The sequence below is a fragment of the Amblyraja radiata genome, chromosome 9 (genome assembly GCF_010909765.2).
Source record: "Amblyraja radiata isolate CabotCenter1 chromosome 9, sAmbRad1.1.pri, whole genome shotgun sequence".
NCBI lineage: Eukaryota > Metazoa > Chordata > Chondrichthyes > Rajiformes > Rajidae > Amblyraja > Amblyraja radiata.
Window position 1 is genome coordinate 46877169 of NC_045964.1, and position 17688 is coordinate 46894856.

Sequence of the window (17688 nt, forward strand, 5' to 3'; positions counted from 1 at the left end):
CTACATGTTTACCCAGTTACTAACAGAGTCTGCGAACTCTCCGCATATTGTGACAGTGCTTTACTTTTGTATCCAGAAATTGAAAATCAACTTTTGGTCATTGTGTGGCAACATTTTTTTTTAATACATGCAAACTGGTGTAAAAAAAGGTTGTGTTTTTTGAGGATTTTTTTACATATCTATAACTTTGCAGCAAATTATTTGATTTGTGAATATTTAAGTTTAAGGACACAATTAAAACCGATTACACAAAAATAAACTATTTGCAATGTAAACAAGAACTTTAGCAACTCTCTCCTCCACCTTTCACCTTTAGGATATATTGAAATCGTTATCTTTTTATTCTGTCAACCAATTAATCTCTGAGAGGAATTCAGTGGTATGAGAGCCAGGCTTACAACCCCAACAAGCAGACAATGGTAAACTAGTATACTTGGAGCAATGTGTTCAGTTTTGGTCACCCTGCTATATAGAGGACGTTATTAAGCTATGAAGAATGTAGAAAAGATTTATAAGGATGTTGCAAGGACTCAAGGATCTGAGCTATAGGTTGGGCATGCTACAATGTTACTTCTAAGAGCGCAGGAAGCTGATGGGTGATGCCAGAGGAAGTAGTTGAGGCAGGTACAATAACGGAATTTAAAAGACATTTGGAAAGGTACGTGGATAGGAAAGGTTTAGATGGTTATGGGCCAACATGGGCAAATGGGACGAGCTTAGATGTGGCATCCTATTTGGCATGGATGACTTGGGCTGACTTGGCTTGTTTCTATGCTGTGTGACTCCAAATACCCAGCCACATGATAAGTATCATCAGCTGTATCTGTTTTCATCAATGGATCCCCTGAAGAGGGAGATTTACAAAGACAATGCCAGGACTGGAAAGTTTTAACCATGAAGGAAATTTAGATGAACCCAAATTGTTTTCTTTGAAAGAGGAGGTAGAGAGTAGACGTGAATAAAGTCTTGATTAACAAAACTCAATGGAGACCACCTATAGTACAAAAGTCACAGCATGCGATATTGATTTTACAGTAATTATTAAGATCAAAGTAGATATAATGGAGAACACCTTTCTCCATTCAGAGGGTAGTACCAGTCTGCAAAACTCTTTGTTATTATGGTTACCTGGTATTAAGCTAATTAATTTATTATATTGTTGATTACTATATATTTATCTGTGTGTTATTATGTCTATGGGCCCCATTAAGCTGCAGCAACTAAGTATTTCATTGTTCCTGGTAGTATGATAGGTACCTCAATAAACATGAGCATGATGGGCCAAATAGCATCCTGCAGCATGTATTTCCTCAGATTCTATGTTAAAAATCATAACACTTTGAGTCTGTTCTCTGACTCTTCACAACACAGAAGTGTCAACTTGTGTACATTGTTGACTATCACACTTGCTCTGTCATGGAATGAATCACATATCTGTGGGACCCATTGCATGAAATTCTGTCTTCATAATGTCATGACAGATCGCTGTTACATGTGCGCTGAATGCAAGAAACCGCACAGGAAACAATTATTAAAGTTTAGAGGCACAACTGATGAAACTGATTCCAATTCGTTACAAAGAGTCTTCTGATTGTTACCTTGGCTTCTCAGGCAACAGGGAGCAATAAGTAAATCGTACATATAATCATACAGCATGGGAAACAGTATTTTGTAGATGGCACACATTGCAACCACAATGGGATAACAGAACAGGTCTTTGGCTTGATGCCAGTCAGGCAGACAGCTTTGTCCTAAATCGTGTTGGGAGTCTTGAGTTGTTAGAGCTGCACTCATTTAAACAAGTGGTATAAATAGGGTTGGCTGTGAGAACCTTTTTTCCCCAGGGTTGAAATGCCAAAAACCAGAGGCAAAGCTTTAAGGTGTGAGCGGGCAAAGGTTAAAGAAGATGTGCTGGGCGAGTTTTTTTTACACAGAGGTGGTGGGTGCATTGAACTCACTGCTGGGAATTGTGGTGGAGGCAGATATTATTTATCACATGTTAAAGATATTATTTATGGCATGTAAAATATATTATCTATGGCACATAGAAATGGAGGAATATGGATCATATGCAGGCAGAGATGTTTAATATAACTTGGCATCATGTTCAGCAAAAACATAGTGGCGCAAAGGGCCTGTTCCTGTGCTGCACCCTTCTACGTTCTATATAAGTTGGAATCATTTCTTCACACTTGTGCTTTTGGGCATCATGGGACCTCCTCCACTCAGCCTCTGATGCATTCTTGTTGTCACAATATTTATGTGACAGGAATAGTCCACTTGATTTTCTGCTCTCACCTTAAGGTGCTCTTGCATTTTTTTTTGTGTTTTTTTGTTTTGTTTTTGTTTTGTTTATTTTATTAGAAGTTAATACAATACAAATACAGTGGAACCTAATTTTAGGTGCCAACTATGTCATACCGTAATCCATTCTATGTACAACCTCTAGTTTTATGTTTTGAAAAGGAAGTAAGCAAGACAAGAAAAAGAAAACAATGGAAAGGGGAAAAAGAGGAAAAATAGATAGTAGAGAATAGAAAAACGTGAGTGTGTATATAAAAAAAGAAAAAGTAGAAAGTAGAAATAGGAGAAAAGGCCCCTTAAAAGATAAATTTTCAAATCTTTATTCGGAGATGTAGATATATCCACGGCATGTGTGCTCTCGCCTTTAAATTAAAAACTCACCACCCGAAAGATGTGGCTGAGTCTTTGTTTCAATTTGGCTCTGTCATATTTGTAGATTAACCCTTATTAATTCATGCATTTATAACCTTCACCACACATATGTGCATGCCACCCTTTACATGGTATTACGGTACTACACAAGCTCAGCTAACTGTCTCTCTCTCTCTCTCTCTCTCTCTCTCTCTCTCACACAAGCTAGCGGAGCCAGATGCGAGCAACTGGCAGTTTGAATGTTCCTTTTTGCCTATGGAATAAAGATTGATTTTTTACCATGCACGTGTTGTTGTGGATCATTCATAAACATGGTGTCAGAGTCTTGAATCAGGTCTCCAACTCTTTTGCCTGAATTTATTTTAGTTTATTTTTTTTACATCGAACCGGAGACCAGATCCCTTGGTGTTCGACAGTGAACTTGCCGAACATTGGCGCATCTTCGAGGTGGAATTTGGGATTTTGATAGATGCTGCCCACCCTAGAGCTGCACCCCACACTGTTGCATCAATTCTCCTCAACGTAGCAGGCACAGAGGCTGCCCTACGGGTACAGGATTTCCACTACGCCCCACAACATACTGATGCGGTAACACATGTTGTGACCCCGGCAGAGTCGATCAGAGACCCGGTCTGCCTTCTCCGAAAGTTCAGAGACTGTGCCAACTTCGCACTAACGCTATCATGGAGCAGCACAAGTTTTTTTCCCACAGCCAACAAGAGGGCGAAACGGTTGAATCCTACATTGGTGCCCTCAAGAGCATTGCATCCAGATGCCATTTCTAAAACCATGATGTGCTCATCCATGGCAGACTCGTATATGGCATCCGGAATAACAAGGTGAGAAATCAATTACTCCGGGATGAGGAGCTTACACTAGATAAGGTTGAACGTGCCTGCCGGGTTACAGGATACACTGACACCCATACCAAAGCCTTGGGACCGGGGCCATGCTCTGCCTATGGTGTCCATGCCTTCTATAGGTCCCCACGACAAACATTAACCCCTCGACAACCGCCTACAGCCCCAGGGAGGGTAACTGATCATCTGGTCAATAACTGTGGTAATTGCGGTGGCTCACACCCGCATTCCATGAGCAATGCCCCACTTATGGCAAAACATGCCACTATTGTAAAAAGAAAAGCCACTTTATCCGATGCTGCCAATCCCGTGCCAACAGGGCCCAGACACAACAATCTCTCTATGCATTTGAACCCACACTTTCCCACGAGGCACTAACTGAAACAGCATTTCCAGCAGAACCACAACCGCAGCACCTGCTGTTGTGGTTCTTTTAATTATGCAAAGTCACCATTAATAACTGGTGAAAAAATGGTGATGCCAACTGAGCTTACTCCCATGATGCCAATTTATAGAGCTACAGCACGGAAACAGGCCCTTCGGCCTACCTTGCCCATGCCGACTAAGTTGGCATATTGGGCTTGTCCCATTTGTGTGCATTTTGATCATAGCTCTCTAAAACCATCCTTTCCAAAGTCATAATTGAATCTGCTTCTATAGTTTCCCCCGTCAGCTCATTCCAGTTACGGACTACTATCTGAGTGAACAGGTTGCCCCTGAGGTCCCTCTTGAATCTCTCCCCTCTCACCTTAAGCTTATGCCTTCCAGATTTAGAATCCTATACACTGGAAAAAAGTGACAACATTCCCTTTATCCATGACCCTCACAACCTTGTACACCTCAATAAGATCACCCCTCAGCATCCTGAGCTGCAAAAAATGAATGTTCCAGCCAATCCAACCTCTTCCTATAACTCAAGCGTGTAAGTCCCAGTAACATTCTGGTGAATCTCTTCAGCACCCTTTCTAAGTCAGATCTTGACTTGAGGTCAAGAGAAGATGACATTTCTGTCTCTGACTTGACATGTGTAGCATGACAAGGACACAAGTAACAGCAGATAGCAGCAATTTACCACCGCCCCAAGAAACAAACTTGGTTTCATATGTGTCACTGGCGCAGTCATTTGTCACTCAGCATTAAATGAATCACTTCAGTTGCATTGACAAAAGCCTGTTTTATACAATGACGTAGGTTATATTCACCCTTCAGATGCATTTAAAGATTTTTTATACATATAATTTTAGACAATCTTTTCATGAATGACAAATGTTGTGGTTACATTTTATTGGAAAATAACTAATTAGAAACAAATGAGGCACAAGAAACTGCAAATGCTGGAATCTTGAACAAAACGCAAAGTTCCGGAGGAACTCCGCAGGTCAGGCATTATCTGTGGGGGGAATGGTCAGATAACGTTTCAGGCCGGGACCCTTCTTCAGACTGATGGAGTAATAGAAACATAGAAAATAGGTGCAGGAGGAGGCCATTCGACCATCAATCCAGCACCGCCATTCATTGTGATCATGGCTGATCGTCCCCTATCAATAACCCGTGCCTGCCTTCTCCCCATATCCCTTGACTCCACTAGCCCCTAGAGCTCAATCTAACTCTCTCTTAAATCCATCCAGTGACTTGGCCTCCACTGCCCTCTGTGGCAGGGAATTCCATAAATTCACAACTCTCTGGGTGAAAAAGGTTTTTCTCACCTCTGTCTTAAATGACCTCCCCTTTATTCTAAGACTGTGGCCCCTGGTTCTGGACTCGCCCAACATTGGGAACATTTTTCCTGCATCTAGCTTGTCCAGTCCTTTTATCATTTTATATGTTTCTATAAGATCCCACCTCATCCTTCTAAACTCCAGTGAATACAAGCCTAGTCTTTTCAATCTTTCCTCATATGACAGTCCCGCCATCCCAGGGATCAATCTCGAGAACCTATGCTGCACTGCCTCAATCACAAGGATGTCCTTCCTCAAATTAGGAGACCAAAACTGTACACAATACTCCAGATGTGGTCTCACCAGAGCCCTATACAACTGCAGAAGAACCTCTTTACTCCTATACTGAAATCCTCTTGTTATGAAGGCCAACATTCCATTAGCTTTCTTCACTGCCTGCTGTACCTGTAAGTCAACTTTCAGTGACCGGTGTACAAGGACGCCCAGGTCTCGCTGCACCTCCCCCCTACCTAACCTAACCCCATTAAGATAATAATCTGCCCCCTTGTTTTTGCCGCCAAAGTGGATAACCTCACATTTATTTATATGATACTGCATCTGCCACGTATCTGCCCACTCACTCAACCTGTCCAGGTCATCACTGCAACATCCTAACATCCTCTTCACAGTTCACACTGCCACCCAGCTTTGTGTCATCCGCAAACTTGTTCCTAATTCCCTCTTCCAAATCATTAATATATATGGTAAACAGTTGCGGCCCCAAAATGAGCCTTGCGGCACTCCACTCGCCACTGCCTGCCATTCTGAAAAGGACCCGTTCACTCCTACTCTTTGCTTCTGGTCTGCCAACCAATTTTCTATCCATGTCAACACCCTACCCCCAATACCATGTGCTCTAATTTTAGTCACCAGTCTCCCGTGCGGGACCTTATCAAAGGCTTTCTGAAAGTCTAAATACACTACATCCACTGGTACCCCTTCATACATTTTACTTGTCACATCCTCAAAAAATTCCAGAAGATTAGTCAAGCATGATTTCCCTTTCATAAATCCATGTTGACTTGGACTAATCCTTTTACTGCTATCCAAATGCCCCATTATTACCTCTTTAATAATTGCATCTTTCCCACCACCGGTCAGGCTAACTGGTCTGTAATTCCCCGTTTTCTTTCTCGCTCCTTACTTGAAAAGCAGGATAACATTAGCTATCCTCCAATCCACAGGAACTGATTCTGAATCTATAGAACATTGGGAAATGATCACCAATGCATCCACTATTTCTAGAGCCACCTCCCTGAGGACCCTAGGATGCAGACCATCAGGCCCAGGGGATTTATCATCCTTCAGTCCCATTAGCCTATCCAATACTATTTCTCGCCTAACAAAAATTTATTTCAGTTCCTCTACCCCCTTAGATCCTCTGTCCTCCAGTACATCTGGGAGATTGTTTGTGTCTTCCTTAGTGAAGACAGATCCGAAGTACCTATTCAATTGTTCTGCCATTTCCTTGTTGCCCATAATAATTTCACCCGTGTCTGCCTTCAAGGGACCCACATTTGACTTTGCTACTCTTTTTCCCTTAACATATCTCATGAAGCTTTTACTGTCCTTTTTTATATTCCTGGCCAGCTTCCCTTCATACTTCATCTTTTCAGCCCGTATTGCCCTTTTTGTTTCCTTCTGATGTCCTATGAAAGTTTCCCAATCCTCTGGCTTCCGGCTACTCTTTGCTGTGTTATACATCTTTTCTTTTAGTTTTATTCTATCCCTAACTTCTCTTGTCAGCCACGGTTGCCTCCTACTCCCCTTAGAATCTTTCTTCCTTTTTGGAATGAAATGATCCTGCAGTCTTCCGGATTATGCCCAGAAATTCCTGCCATTGCTGTTCCTCTGTCATTCCTACTAGGATCCATTTCCAGTCTACTTTGGCCAGCTCCCCTCTCATGCCTTCATAGTCCCCTTTGTTCAACTGCATCACTGACACTTCCGATTTAACGTTCTCCTTCTCAAATTGCAGATTAAAACTAATCATATTATGATCACTACCTCCAAGCGGTTCCTTTACCTCGAGTTCTCTTATCGTATCTGGTTTATTGGACAACACTAAATACAGAATTGCCTTTTCTCTGGTCGGCTCCATTACAAGCTGCTCTAAGAATCCATCTCGGAGGCATTCTACAAACTCTCTTTCTTGGGGTCCTGAACCAACCTGATTTTCCCAGTCTACCTGCATATTGAAATCCCCCATCACCACAGTGGCATTACCTTTGTTACATGCCAGTTTTAACTCCTGCTGAAACTTACACCCTACATCCCGGCTACTATTTGGGGGTCTGTAGATAACACCAATTAGTGTCTTCTTGCCTTTACAATTCCTCAACTCAATCCACAGTGACTCTACCTCGTCAGTCCCTATGTCTTCCCTCACAAGGGACTGAATTCCATCCCTCACCAGCAGAGCTACCCCCCCTCCTCTGCCCACCTGCCTGTCCTTTCTATAGGATGTATAACCCTGAATATTAAGTTCCCAGGCCCGATCCTCCTGCAGCCACGTCTCAGTAATCCCCACAATGTCATATCGTAAGGAGGACGTAAACTGGAAAAGAGCGGTGGGGAGCAGGACAAAGCTTGGCATGGTGGATACAGGTTGTGTGTGTGGGTGGGGGGAGGGGGGGGGGGGGTGATTGTAAGATAGGTGGAGTAAGTGACAAAGGCTAGAGGTGAAAAAGAGACAATAGTATGTCAGATAAGGAGAGAAGACAAGGAGTGAAATGTAAAACTGGATTGGGACGGTGGGATTATGGTTGGAATGTGACAGGGGCAGGGAAAGAGAGGGAATAAAGGGAAATGTGGGGCGGAAGGTGGGAATACGATGGGGAAAGGAGCAAGGTGACTGAGTTGGTGGGAGAAAAGTGTGCAGATGAAAATAAACTGCAGCCTTTCAAAGAGTATAAAGTGTAAAATATTCTGAAAAGATTATTGTTAAGGTATATCAGAGAAATGTGTGAAATTCTATTCTCCATTTTAACACAACACAAAACCATCCTACTTTGAACGTTCCCGACTGGAGAGTTTTCACCAACAAAGGCAGCTTTTAACAATTGAAAAGGCACAACACTATCTACTAAATGCAAACCACTCTAAAAATGCAACCTACGTCAGAGCCTGAAGAATTTACCCTGGGGTTTCAGACCGACCACTGACGTAGTCAAATATCGCTTGCCATCAGCTCACTATATTTGTTTTAACCAAAATATCTATTCTGACAAGAACATTTCTTCAAATTCAGTATGATTAAAATTCTCATTCCATTCACTGACCTGAAGATCTTGGTCCCTATATCTTAGTGATTATTAAATACTGTCCGGGGAAGACATTGCGCAGAAATAAACGTCACATTGTGAAATCTTTACTCAGTCACACTGCTTTAAAGGGAACACTAGTCACTTCAAATTACATGCAAAATAATTCACTTAAGATCATCCTTCCATGCAGAGATGCTTAGAGCTGTTTTTTTGCTTTGTAACAGGATGTCACTATGTCTCCCTCAATGTCAGCAAGACAAAGAAGCTAATTATTGATTCAGGATGCATGGTGGAGTACATGGCCTGATCAGCATCAATGGGGGCACCATGAAGATGCTCATCAGCTTTATGTTCCTAGGCGTAAACATCACCAACATGTCCTGATCTAATCATATTCCACCGGGTAGCCTCGACAACGGTCTGTCTGTCTTTTCACCTTTTTTGTTATTTTTAATGTGTTTTAAAAAGTATGTGTTAATGTTCTCTGGTTTGTTTTATGGGGGGGGGGGGGGGGGGACTTTTTTCAATCTCTTACCTCTCCGATCTCTGATCGCACGGCGTGGGGGCTGAGATCCCCCGACGCGGGAGCATGATCGCCCCGACGCGGAGGGCTCGACCGCTGGCTACGGGAGTCAAGATCGTCCTGTCAACAGAAAGCTCGAGGCCCTCGACCAAGGGAGAACAAAGAAGGGAAGCGATTGAACTTTTTTTTCGCCTTCATCACAGTGAGGAATATGGAGGAGTCACTGTGGTGGATGTTTGTTAAAATGTATTTTGTGTGCTTTGTTGCTTTTTATTGGTATGACGGTATGGCAAATTAAATTCTTCGTATGTTGCAAAATATACTTGGTTAATAAAGAATGATTATGATTATTATCACATTAAAGCCTTGGCCAAAAGAACACACCAATGTTTCTACTTCCTGAGAAGACTAAAGGAAGCTCAGCATGTTTTCATTTAATATTAACAACTTCGAGAGAGGCACCATAGAAAGCATCCTATCAGGAATATCACAGCTTGGAGAAACCTAGGGGAATATTAGAAAGACACAGATCTTGCACAAACATCAAGTTGGCCTATAGGTTACAATATTAGATCTTAGAAGTTCATAATGGTAAAACATTTTAATTGGTTTTAATTTCGCCAAAAGTAGCTCATTAACAGTTTGGAGTTCGGCACAAAACTGGTGAGAATGACAATTGCGGTTAAAAAGACAAACTTAGGTATTATCAGCTACAGTTGTTTAAGAAAGAACTGCAGATGGAGGAGAATTTCTTCAAAGTAGTCATACCTTCTGGTTTTCTGCCTTACTCTCCTGAAGGAAATAACATTAACCCGATGGTTCAAGACTAAACAAGACTTATGATGTGTTGTTCCATCCGAGTTGCCAAATCACATCTATATTCGGGGTGATACCAGCACTTTCAGCAAGAATCACTGAATAATAAAAGGAGCAGAAATGTGCGCAAATAATTTGATTCTTAATACTGGTGGAAAGGCTATAAAAAAAACTTACTAACCTTTTAAGGCTATTAAAAAAGAACCTAACTTGGATTATGTAGTCCCAACACTCAAGGATGGCCTATATGCTTTAATAATATACCCCATTTAGTTTATGTTGTGCCATCACCTCATCTGCTCCTTTAGAGGTGAATTAATCTACAATTCTCCAGGTCTTTGGGATGGTACCCCCGCACTCACGGAGAAGATGCATAGCAGGGTCTCTGGCATTGTGAGGTATTAGCTCTATCAGCTGTGCCACTGTGTTACCTCTTTATCCATGATCCATTGAGAAGACCAGCAAGGCCAAGCCAGGGAACTCTGGTCAGTGAGCCTGACATCTATGTGGAGTTTGCAAGGCCTTTTACAAGGATTTGAATGATAAGCATGTCTGGAAGGTTAGAGCACCGGGTCCAAGGGAAGTTAGCCAATTGGATTCAAAATTGACTTGGAGGAGAGTCAAAGGGTTATTGTGGAGGGTTGTTTCTCTGATTGGAGGACTGTGATCATTTATGGACTGCAGCAGTCAGTGCTGGGTCCACTGCTGTTTTGTTGTGTACATTAATGAATTGGATGAGTTAGTTAAGTCAGTAAATTTGCAGATTATACCAACATTGGTGGACAGTAGAATGCCTTTTATTGTCATTCAAACAGACAAGGTTTGAACAAAATTGTATTTCTACAGTCATGTAGGAAGTGAGGAAGGATATCTAAGTTTAGAAGGTGATACATTTTCTGGAGAGCGTTGTGTAGCAGAGACAAAAGGACACAAAGTGCTGGAGTAACTCAGCAGGACAGGCAGCACCTCTGGAGAACACATAGAAACATAGAAAATAGGTGCAGGAGTAGGTCATTAGGCCCTTCGAGCCTGCACCGCCATTCAATATGATCATGGCTGATCATCCAACTCAGTATCCTGTACCTGCCTTCTCTCCATACCCCCTGATCCCTTTAGCCACAAGGGCCACATCTAACTCCCTCTTAAATATAGCCAATGAACTGGCCTCAACTACCTTCTGTGGCAGAGAGTTCCAGAGACTCACCACTCTCTGTGTGAAAAATGTCTTTCTCATCTCGGTCCTAAAGGATTTCCCCTTTATCCTTAAACTGTGACCCCTTGTCCTGGACTTCTCCAACATCGGAAACAATCTTCCTGCATCTAGCCTGTCCAACCCCCTAAGAATTTTGTAAGTTTCTATAAGATCCCCCCTCAATCTTCTAAATTCTAGCGAATACAAGCCGAGTCTATCCAGTTTCTCTTCATATGAAAGTCCTGACATCCCGGGAATCAGTCTGGTGAACATTCTCTGTACTCCCTCTAAGGCAAGAATGTCTTTCCTCAGATTTGGAGACCAAAACTGTACACAATACATCCAGGTGTGGTCTCACCAATACCATGTACAACTGCAGTAGATCCTCCCTGCTCCTATACTCAAATCCTTTTGCTATGAATGCTAACATACCATTCGCTTTTTTCACTGCCTGCTGCACCTGCATGCCTACTTTCAATGACGGGTGTACCATGACACCCAGGTCTCGTTGCATCTCCCCTTTTCCTAATCGGCCACCATTTAGATAATAGTTTACTTTCCTGTTTTTGCCACCAAAGTAGATAACCTCACATTTATCCACATTATACTGCATCTGCATTGAGTACTTAAATCGGGCACGGGGCTTGTTTTCACAGAGGCCCGGGACCGTTGGAGACAGCGGAGGAGGGTCAGGGCGGTGAGTACTTAAATCGGGCACGGGGCTTGTTTTCACAGAGGCCTGGGACCATTGGAGACAGCGGAGGAGGGTCAGGGCGGTGAGTACTTAAATCGGGCACGGGGCTTGTTTTCACAGAGGCCCGGGACCGTTGGAGACAGTGGAGGAGGGTCAGGGCTTACCAAATCCCGTAACGTTCCACACTCCATAGGGAGGGTTTCTGGTGGAAGCCGCTGATTGGTGGAAGCAGACTAGAGGAAGCAGCTGATTGGGTGCAACCTCAGGTGCAGTTTAAAGGGCAAGAGGGAGCAGCTGTTTGTGTCAGATACCTGCTGATTTCTCCCAGCAGTTTCTATTGTATTATACTGGTATCGGATCCAGGGTAAGGCGAGAGAATGACAGTCAGAGCAGTGTACTGTTCTGGATGTCAGATGTGGGAGGTCATGGTGGTGGATGGCCCTCCAGACGTCCACATCTGCACCAGGTGCAGAGAGATGGGGCTCCTAAGGGACCGTATTAGGTTCCTGGAGCTGCAGCTCGATGACCTCTGTCTGGTCAGGGAGAGTGACGAGGTCATAGAGGGGAGATATAGGGAGGTGGTCACTCCAAAACCACAGGAGAGAGACAAGTGGGTCACGCTAAGGAAGGGCAAGGGGCAGAGGCAGGAACGAGGGAGTACTCCAATGTCGGTACACCTTGCAAATAAGTACTCCTGTTTGAGTACGGATGAGGATGACAGCCTACCCGGGGGTAGCAACAGCGGACGGGCCTCCAGCACAGAGACCGGCCCTGTTGCTCCGAAAGGTAGGGAAAAAAAGAAGAGGGCAATAGTAATTGGGGACTCTATTGTTAGGGGGTCGGATAGGCGTTTCTGTGGACGCAGTCAGGAGACCAGGATGGTGGTCTGCCTCCCTGGTGCCAAGGTCTCGGACGTGTCTCAACGCATCCAAGAGATCCTGAAATCAGAGGGAAAGGAGCCTGAGGTCGTGGTACATATTGGTACAAATGACATAGGTAAAAAAAGTGAAGAGGTCTTGAAGGGAGGATTTAGGGTGTTGGGAGGAGAGTTAAGGAAAAGGACCAAAAAGGTAACAATCTCAGGATTACTGCCTGTACCACGCGACAGTGAGAGTAGGAATGGAGCGAGGTGGAGGATAAATGCGTGGCTGAAAGACTGGTGCAGAGGGCAGGGATTCAAGTTTCTGGATCATTGGGACTTCTTTTGGGGAAGGTGGGACCTGTACAGAAAGGATGGGTTGCACTTGAACCCGAGGGGGACCAACATCCTGGCGGGGAAATTTGCAAAGGTCACTGGGGAGACTTTAAACTAGAATGGTTGGGGCGAGGGACTCAAATAGAGAAAGCTAGTAGACAGAATGGGAGGCAGGAAGCAGAAAAGGGAAGCACTCGGACACAAGAGGAGAAAGAAAAAAAAGGAAATAAACAGAGAAGAAGAGACGGGGGGTTTCTTAAATGTGCATATTTTAATGCTAGGAGCATTGTAAGAAAGGTGGATGAGCTTAGAGTCTGGATAGACACCTGGAAGTATGATGTTGTGGCGATCAGTGAAACATGGTTGCAGGAGGGCTGTGATTGGAAACTAAATATTCCAGGATTTCGTTGCTTCAGGTGTGATAGAATTGGAGGGGCAAGAAGTGGTGGTGTTGCATTGCTAGTCAGGGAAGATATTACAGCAGTGCTTTGGCAGGATAGATTGGAGGGCTCATCTAGGGAGGCTATTTGGGTGGAACTGAGAAGTGGGAAAGGTGTAGCAACACTTATAGGGGTGTATTATAGACTGCCAAATGGGGAACGAGAATTGGAAGAGCAAATATGTAAGGAGATAGCAGATATTAGTAGTAAGCACAAGGTAGTGATTGTGGGAGATTTCAACTTTCCACACATACACTGGGAAACACATTCTGTAAATGGGCTGGATGGTTTGGAGTTTGTAAAATGTGTGCAGGATAGTTTTTTGCAGCAATACATAGAGGTACCTACTAGAGGAGGGGCAGTGCTGGACCTCCTGTTAGGAAATGAGACGGGACAGGTGGCGGAGGTATGCGTTGGGGAGCACTTCGGGTCCAGTGATCACAATACCATTAGTTTCAATATAATTATGGAGAAGGTCAGAACTGGACCTAGGGTTGAGATTTTTGATTGGAGAAATGCTAACTTTGATGAGATGCGAGATGATTTAAAAGGAGTGGACTGGGACATTTTGTTTTATGGGAAAGATGTAGAAGAGAAATGGTGGACAATTAAAGGGGAAATTTTAAGAGTACAGAATCTTTATGTTCCTGTTCGGTGGAAAGGAAACAGTAAAAATTGGAAAGAGCCCTGATTTTCAAGGGAAATTGGACATCTTGTTCGGAAAAAGAGGGAGATCTACAATAATTATAGGCAGCATGAAGTAAATGAGGTGCTTGAGGAGTATAAGGAATGTAAAAAGAATCTTAAGAAAGAAATTAGAAAAGCTAAAAGAAGATATGAGGTTGCTTTGGCAAGGTGAAAGTAAATCCAAAGGGTTTCTACAGCTATATTAATAGCAAAAGGATAACGAGGGATAAAATTGGTCCATTGGAGAAACAGAGTGGGCAGCTATCTGCAGAGCCAAAAGAGATGGGGGAGATATTGAACAATTTCTTTTCTTCGGTATTCACCAAGGAGAAGGATATTGAATTATGTGAGGTAAGGGAAACGAGTAGAGTAGTTATGGATACTATGAGTTTCAAAGTAAAAGAAGTACTGACACTTTTGAAAAATATAAAAGTGGATAAGTCTCCAGGTGCTGACAGGATATTCCCTAGGACATTGAGGGAAGTTAGTGTAGAAATAGCCGGGGCTATGACAGAAATATTTCAAATGTCATTAGAAACGGGAATAGTCCCCGAGGATTGGCGTACTGCGCATGTTGTTCCATTGTTTAAAAAGGGTTCTAAGAGTAAACCTAGCAATTATAGACCTGTTAGTTTGACTTCAGTGGTGGGCAAATTAATGGAAAAGATACTTAGAGATAATATATATAAGCATCTGGATAAACAGGGTCTGATTAGGAACAGTCAACATGGATTTGTGCCTGGAAGGTCATGTTTGACTAATCTTCTTGAATTTTTTGAAGAGGTTACTAGGGAAATTGACGAGGGTAAAGCAGTGGATGTTGTCTATATGGACTTTAGTAAGGCCTTTGACAAGGTTCCTCATGGAAGGTTGGTTAAGAAGGTTAAACTGTTGGGTATAAATGCAGGAATAGCAAGATGGATTCAGCAGTGGCTGAATGGGAGAAGCCAGAGGGTAATGGTGGATGGCTGTTTGTCGGGTTGGAGGCAGGTGACTAGTGGGGTGCCTCAGGGATCTGTGTTGGGTCCTTTGTTGTTTGTCATGTACATCAATGATCTGGATGAAGGGGTGGTAAATTGGATTAGTAAGTATGCAGATGATACCAAGATAGGGGGTGTTGTGGATAATGAAGAGGATTTCCAAAGTCTACAGAGTGATTTAGGCCATTTGGAAAAATGGGCTGAAAGATGGCAGATGGAGTTTAATGCTGATAAATGTGAGGTGTTACACCTTGGCAGGACAAATCAAAATAGGACGTACATGATAAATGGTAGGGAATTGAAGAATACAGTTGAACAGAGGGATCTGGGAATAACCGTGCATAGTTCCTTGAAGGTGGAATCTCATATAGATAGGGTGGTAAAGAAAGCTTTTGGTATGCTAGCCTTTATAAATCAGAGCATTGAGTATAGAAGCTGGGATGTAATGTTAAAGTTGTACAAGGCATTGGTGAGACCAAATCTGGAGTATGGTGTACAATTTTGGTCGCCTAATTATAGGAAGGATGTCAACAAAATAGAGAGAGTACAGAGGAGATTTACTAGAATGTTGCCTGGGTTTCAACAACTAAGTTACAGAGATAGGTTGAATAAGTTAGGTCTTTATTCTCTGGAGCACAGAAGGTTAAGGGGGGACTTGATAGAGGTCTTTAAAATGATGAGAGGGATAGACAGAGTTGATGTGATCAAGCTTTTCCCTTTGAGAATAGGGAAGATTCAAACAAGAGGACATGACTTCAGAATTAAGGGACAGAAGTTTAGGGGTAACATGAGGGGGAACTTCTTTACTCAGAGAGTGGTAGCGGTGTGGAATGAGCTTCCAGTGGAAGTGGTGGCGGCAGGTTCGTTGGTATCATTTAAGAATAAATTGGATAGGCATATGGATGAGAAGGGAATGGAGGGTTATGGTATGAGTGCAGGCAGGTGGGACTAAGGGAAAAAAATTGTTCGGCGCGGACTTGTAGGGCCGAGATGGCCTGTTTCCGTGCTGTAATTGTTATATGGTGTTATATGGTTATCTGCCATGCATTTGCCCACTCACCCAGCCTATCCAAGTCACCTTGCAGCCTCCTAGCATCCTCCTCACAGCTAACACTGCCCCACAGCTTCGTGTCATCCGCAAACTTGGAGATGTTGCATTCAATTCCCTCGTCCAAATCATTAATATATATTGTAAATAGCTGGGGTCCCAGCACTGAGCCTTGTGGTACCCCACTAGTCAATCCCTGCCATTCAGAAAAGGACCCGTTTACTCCTACTCTTTGCTTCCTGTTTGCTAGCCAGTTCTCTATCCACATCAATACTGAACACGGATGGAACTCTGGAGAACCCGTTTCGGGTTTAGATCGTTCTTCAGTCTAAAGAAGGGCCCTGACCCAAAACGGGTTCCCCAGAGTTCTATCCAAGTTCTCCAGAGATTCTGACTGAACTGCTGAGTTACTTCAGTACTTTGTGTCATTTTGTGCATTAACCAGCATCTGCAGTTCCTTGTTTCTACTGTATAACTGAGATCTGGTAAATGCATGATTCCCTAAAAGTGGTGAGTCAAGTAATCAGTGTGTGTTTGGCGTAGGAGGTTAAAGGGTGACCTTAATAAATTGTACAAGATCATGAAGGGGATGGATAAAGTGAATGCTCACATTATTTTTCCCCCCAGGATAGAGGACGTAGGCACAGGGGCGGATCTACTATGAAACTAATGAAGCTTAAGCTTCAGGGCCCCTAATCCCGGAGGGGCCCCAGAAGCGACTTTAGTCCAGTTAAATCGGACATCTGATTTTTTTGTTTTCCTAGAAATTAATCAGATTTTTCACCTCGACTAAACCCATAGCCTCGACTAAATTTCACCTCACACTTAAACCTCAACTCACTAAACCTCGCCGTGACTAAACCTCCCACATCATCCCGCCTCGACTAATCGCCACCTCTCTCCCGCTTCAGTGCTAGGCAAAGAGACATTTCAGGTAACATTTTTTGGAAAGATTTTTTCAGCTGTATGAGGCTATTTATTGAAACATATAAGATTATTAAGGGGTTGGACACGCTAGAGGCAGGAAACATGTTTCCAATGCTGGGAGAGTCCAGAACCAGGGGCCACAGTATAAGAATAAGGGGCAAGCCATTTAGAACAGAGATGAGGAAATACTTTTTCACACAGAGTTGTCAATCTGTGAATTCTCTGCCTCAGAGGGCGGTGGAGGCCAATTCTCTGGAGGCTTTCACGAGACGGAGATAGATAGAGCTCTTAAAGATAGCAGAGTCAAGAGATATGGGGAGAAGGCAGGAATGGGGCACTGATTGTGGATGATCAGCCATGATCACATTGATGGTGGTGCTGGCTCGAAGGGTTGAATGGCCTACTCCTATTGTCTATTTAATGAAATATATATATATTTGGGGGTTATTTTACTGCTTATGTGTTCGAAAAATTCTAAGCTTCTGTTATGTAAACTACCAGAGGAAAGCTTGAGAATCACTTCCAATTTATTGAAAATGCAGGAGCCTCAGGGGGCGTTGCCTCCTGAACCCCCACCAAGGCGATGCCCTGGACCCCGCCGGAGGCCTAGCCAGCCTCCTGGACCCCAGGCCAATACTTTCTATTTTTTTCTGGAGGTGAATATCA